Source organism: Protobothrops mucrosquamatus, unplaced genomic scaffold, assembly GCF_001527695.2.
Source record: "Protobothrops mucrosquamatus isolate PMUCROS unplaced genomic scaffold, P.Mucros_1.0 scaffold2583, whole genome shotgun sequence".
Lineage (NCBI taxonomy): Eukaryota > Metazoa > Chordata > Lepidosauria > Squamata > Viperidae > Protobothrops > Protobothrops mucrosquamatus.
The window spans coordinates 72402-78808 of record NW_015388639.1 but is presented as its reverse complement, the minus strand read 5'-3'; positions in this window follow the sequence as shown (position 1 = coordinate 78808).

The window sequence follows — 6407 nt, the reverse complement described above, 5'->3', positions numbered from 1 at the left end:
GTGCTTAGCCCCAATGCATGATGGTTATTGGATCTTCAGGTAGTCTAGGTTTTGGGCTGCTGCTTCTGAGTGCCAGGTAAGGCTGTAATAATATCACTCAAGATCTGATAGTGATGAGAAGGCCAACTTGTCACGCATTACCAAAAGCTGATTGAGAACAGGGGGTGTTTTCCTCTCTCAGAAATGTGCCAACTCAGGTTTTGAATGTAACACTAACCACAATCTCAAGACAGTGACTATAGTCATCTGGATGACCTTGATGGCTTTCAGAGACACTACATCATGGATTACCTCTTCTGAGATCCTGTTAATAAAGTTGGGGTTTAGGAATCAAATGAGATCGCTAGTGGCTTCCACACCTGAACTGTTTATTCAAGATGACCAGTTCCTCCAAGGCAGGGATGGACTGAAAAAGCAGGTTGGTGTGATTTACTGTATGACTTGGTTACTCCCTAGTGGACTATTGCAATGCATTTGACACGGAGCTGCATTTGAAAAAAAACATCCAGAAGTTGGTCCAGAATGCAATAATACAGGTAGATATGCACACACCACAGTAAGCCCCTATAACACCACTACTTGGATTGGGTTACTTGGAGGACTGCTTGTATCTGATTATCTCTGCCCACCTCACAAATACACTGTGTGTCTCTTTTTTGAAACGGGTACAGAAAGTCTGTCTTTTTTTTCATAGTGTCTCCCTTTGGAATAGCACAGTCTGCCTGAGATTTGGATGGCCTTGATCCTGTTGGCCTTAAAAACTGAGCTTCCCGCACAAAAATACACTGGTTAAGACATTTGATGAACCTGTCTGATAAATAGGTTTGAAATGTAAACATGCTATGATTGGCCACAGTGATGTGGTATTGTGTTGTGGTTTTAGGTTCATTTGTTACTTTGTTCCGTGTTTTAATTGTAGCTGGTCAGAGTTGCAGCAGGGTGGCCACGTACATTTATTAAAATAAATTAAATAAATGCTGACACAAAAAACAGGAATGCAAACACTAATTGGGCAAGTTGCTTAGTTGCTGTGTTGTGTATTTTCTTTCAGGGTCTCAGACAAATGCTAATGACTGGATATGGAAATTCATTTCCACAAATAAAAATGTTCCATTGTCAGGTAAAACCTGTCCAGAGGCAGAGGAGTATTTGGGGGGCAAAATCTGCCTGAATCATTGAATCGTCAAGGTGGAAGGGACCTTAAAGATCTTCTAATTCAATCTGATGTTCAGTGTTGGATCCACTAGTGCAGTGTTTCTCAACCTTGACATCTTTCGACTCTAGGAGCTGTGTATACTTCTACTTCCAGAATTCCCAGCATGCTCTCTAGGGAGTTGTGGAAGTTGAAGTCCACACATCTTAAAGTTGCCAGGGTTGTGAAACACTGCACTCTTAAACAGATGGCAATCCAGGTCTGTTGGAAGCCGTCCCAAGGAGAAGAATTCACTGCATCTTATGATAAAACATTTCCCTGGATGACAGTCCATATAGTCAGAAAATTCCTGCAGTATCTCCTTGTGGTTTAGCCCACTGGCCTGGTCTTGCTGTCTTCTGAGTGACAACCCTTCAGATATTTGAAAACTGCCATTATCTCTCCCCCCCATCACCTTTTCTTTAAGCTAAACATATTTTAATCATATATTCTAAAGCGTGGTTTTCAGACCCTTCCCCATCTTGGTGGCCATCTTTGAACTAACTCAGATTTGTAATTGAACTTTTTGAATGATGGTGCCCAGTACTGAAGACAGTACTCCAAAGGGGGTCTGACCAGGGCAGAGTACAGTGACACAATTATGCATTCATTTGTGGTCAACAAGTACACTCAGATCCTTTTCATCCATATAATTGCCAAGCCATGTTTCTCCATCCTGTACTTGTGCCTTTCAAACCCATATACAAACCCCTGTTAACATTCATCCTATTAATTTCTGCGGACTGCTCAAACTTGTCTAGGTCTTTTGGAATCTTCTCTTTTTTCTCTACAGTATTAGCCATTCGTCTCTGCCTGGTGTTGTCTGCTAATTTTACAAATGCCCCCTCGATGCCCCCAATGAGTCATTGAAAAAACGTTGGAGGGCCACTAATTGCATGGCCTGGTCTCCATTGTGCTGCATTCTTGCAACTGAGTCTCTGACATGTATGGCTTATAGCTCCTTTAATGGATTCCAGAATGTCAGAATTCAAGCATATGTTGTTGTTGCCTGTTAATTGATCATAATCAGTGGGACAGACACATAAAAAAAAAAGATCCCACAGAGTCTGCGAACTCTTCATTTTAAAAATGACTTTACTCCCTCTAGGAAGCCATTACAGCAACTACCCGAAGTCAAGGAAGCCATACACTGGCATATGGTCTGCAATCAGAAATTACAAGGCACAAGAAGAAAGGAAGGGAGGTTGAAAGTGCCATTTGGAGTGTTAGCCAGGAAGAGGCTCCATCGACTTCATTGGCAATGGCTGTAACCTCTTGTTTACATGGCAGAGCCCAACCGTCGTGATGTCATCTTTTCTGGAAGCAGACCGGCAATGACTTCACTTCAGAGGATGCAAGAGCCAACGTGTTTGCTCCTTGTTTGGCCACAAGACACAGCAGAGCCTCAGGAACCAGGAGAGCCTACATGGCTGGCCCATTTGTTTTTCTTTCTTGCAATAATAATCATAAATCAAGTAAAATTACTGTTTTATCAAATAGCATCGTCATCTGCTCAGAATTCTCTGAACGAGTTACGCCACATTTCGGAATGCATCAGTTTTAGAAGTAGCCAGCACTTGAATAGACATGTAGCTGAAAACTTCTCAAAATCTGACTGGCAAAGGGGAAAATTTCTTTAAACCATTCCTGTATTAATTACCAAACTTTTATTGATAACTAATTGAGATTGAGAAATTGCTCCTGGGGCTGTACAACTACTAGTGAAAATAAGTGTGCAGTGTGTTTCTATTATCAAAATTCAATCTTCCCGCTATCTAAAAGTTCTGAAAGCTTTTTCTACACGATCAGAGCAAGTTCCAGCAATATCTTGTCTATCCTCAGGAAAGAGATATAGATCATTGCTATTTTCCCATTAAAAAAAAAGACGATCATTTGGATAATATGTGCTGGAGTGGGAGATGCATTGTATTGAAAAATTAGGCACATCTTGTCTTTTCTAGTGGCACCCTCTGGAGATGGGTACATTGTAATTACAGTCAATGGTCCATAATCATGGTGGGATAATTTGAGTGTGCAAATGAGGGCTTAGTCTATTACATATGCAAATATTGTAATACACTTTCCTTATTTATTTATTATTGAATTTATAGGCCACCAGATTCCCAGCAACTCTGGACAGAAATCTATTTTTAGTACACCATAGCCAGGTAATGTTAAGATGGCTTGCCTTTAAAAGTTGTGGAGGTTTTTAAGAAGAGATTGGACAACTGTTTGCCTAAAATGGTATAAGGTCTGCTGCTTGAGCAGGGGGCTGGACTAGAAGACCTCCAAGGTCCCTTTCAATTCTATTATTCTGTTATTCGAAGATTGGAAGGAAGAGAACAGTTAAATTGATCCCTCTGAACATTGTTGAGGAGTCAAGGCACAGCAGTGGATTGACAGAATTTAAGGAGCAACAGGGCAGAAGGATACAGCAGCTTTCCATGTCTTTCCTGGCATACATGGCAGTTATCAAACCTGCAAGAGGGCAAGCCAATTTGATCAGGAAGCCGCTCCTTCATGACATAGCTAAAAAGGTATTTTGCTTTTTTCCCCCTGTGTGCATGTCTGACTGCACGTTGCAGTACCCAGTTGGACAGTAAACTGCTGACACAAAGAAGCAGAGATATACTGGAGGAACTCGGCCAAGCTTTGAATGGGTGTCTTGCTTCAGTGAAGGTTCTAAACAAAGCACCCCCTTAAGAGTGTTTTGTGAGGCAATGTTGTCCCTTTGCTTCTAACAACGAAGCAAAGCAACCATATTGCTTTGCCTTGCTTGGCTGCAGAACCCTTCTTAGGCTTCTCCTACTGTGCTGACTGAAGAGTTTCTTGGTTGGATGGCTTTGATGAACATAGCCAGATTGCTTGCAATGCGAACTGAAGGTGACCAGCTTAGAATGCCCTTGGCACATGCTAAAAGTGTATTGGGCTGAGAAGCTTGAGGGAACACTGAAGGCAATCCCATGGTATGTGCCAAAACTGCCCGTTCTGCAGATTTTTCCACACCACTCCCTCAAAGCTTTAGCAAGCATGAAGAACAGGCATTGCTTGCCAAAACTTCATCCATCCAAGATCTTCCAGACTCAATTGCTCTGGTTCCCTTAAGTAACTCATCTTGTAGGAAATCCCAGCATGCACATTGAAGCCATCCAGCATTGAACTGCCTTGAAATGTCTCAGTGTAGGCAACCCTGAAGCTCCACAATCAGAAAAACCTTCAACTGTGGGACAGAGTTGAAAGAATCTTTCTTTCATGGCTGTTAAAGGCCACCCAGTTTGCTTTGTTCAGGCAAATCAAATCTCCTCTGCTTTGGCAGAAGAAACCAAGTTGCCTCCACAATGTGAATTGCTTTATTATCAGCTGGTGGAGGTTGACCGGATCAGAAAAACAGACTCCACAGGAAGATTTGGGCCAAACTTTATTGAGATAAGTATTGTAGAAAAAATGCATATTTTCCCTTCTCTTCCTTCTGTCTTCCTTTCCTTTCCTCTTCCCTGAGGGAGTCAAAATCAAGCTGAATCTTTTCCTAATCTGTGCATTTATTGAAGCAAATCTAAACTGTTTCTCAGAGGCCTAATGCTTGATAACGATTTATTTATGTAATGCATATTTTGGGATATCTGAATTGGAAGGGTTAGGACTGAATCATTCTTATCAGAGTTGGTAAACACGTGATGGCTATTCATAATGTGTATTACTAGCTGCCTTACACTGAGTGGTCTATTATTGGTCTGAAAAATGGCAGAAAAAGACTCATGAAACTGATGTTTTCAGAGTAGTTTATATGCTGAGATGCAGAAATATGACATCCTTCAACTGACCCACTGCAGCCACTCAACCGGTTGCCCTCTCTTAGGTGGTCACAGCACAATTGGAATAAAGCAGGGTGAGATTTGATACTGGCAGGTTGTCGTGGAAGCACAACTTAAATAAATAGATCACAGCCTGTTTCAGCAGCTTCTATATTTAGCACCAGAACACTTATTTATAGGTTTGGCGGCCTTTCTGCATCAATAAAAAGCAGAGAACTAGAAAAAGAATGGTTGAAAATGCATGGAAAGCAAACTTCTAAAAGTTGCAAAAGTTCATCAACCTGAATGTATTAACGTTTGGAATTTCCCTTCAAGCTGCTAAAATTTTATGAAGATCAAATGATCCATGGTTAAGATACTCCTTGATTAAATTAAAGGAATAAAGATACTCCTTGATTAAAAGGACTGCACAGCCTGGTATTATCCAGGGACTTTAGTTTCTATGGCAGAATGTTAAACTATAATATCTCCTGTAGCCAAAAATCATTGGTCCATTTTAACACTTTTTTTCCTGTATCATGCTCATGTTGTTATTTTATGATCCGTTGCAAAGGACACTGGGAAACAAAGTCTACCTTTCCAATGAGAATGACAGTACTTTACCATAGATGCAAGTGGTTTTGAAAGTGAATGTATTTTTTTTTTTTTTTTGCCTGTGGGGCGTTTTTTGTTTGAGAAAATTGGAAATGCAAATATTGTCCTGGAAATTTTCCGCAGATTTGATTCATTCTTGACTGATTTAGATGTCAAAGTGTTCAGAATTTCCATATAATTTCTTTTAGAAGTGTCATTAGTGCTTAACTTTACTATTATCTAATGATCACCTAAGGAGTTCCTATACACCTTTCTTGTGGATTTAATTGAAGTGAAGAAGACAAGGAGGCTACAGATTCAATAGATGATTGTTTTTGGCCACTTCATAGTAAGTGAAGTGCAATCCATATAGAATAAAAATGGAATCCATACGGAGAAAAAAACAAAAACAAATAGTGAAATTCATTGTCTTTTTCTTCAAAAAAAATCAAAAGCAATTTCTTGCTCTTTAATTTTTTTTAATCAGTTCATAATTATAAAATAGATGACAACTGCAGAACTCTGTAGGTTTCAAAATAAACCTCACTGGACTCAAACTTTTGAATTGGCACAGTTAAGAACTCTTCTGAGCCTCCTTCCATGAATTAAATTCACAGAGAAAGTCCAAAAATATTTAACATAGACAAGTAGATTTCAGCTTTAAGATATGATCACTGTTCTTTAATTTGTGATGCTGTCAACGCTGCTAACATTGGATGTTCTTGCTTTAACAACATGGAAATGTAGCCGTATTTTCTCTATCGCTTTTAGAGTTTGTTGATGCTGGGAGGGGGGATGTGGATGAGAGTCCAGCTAGTCATAACAATAAT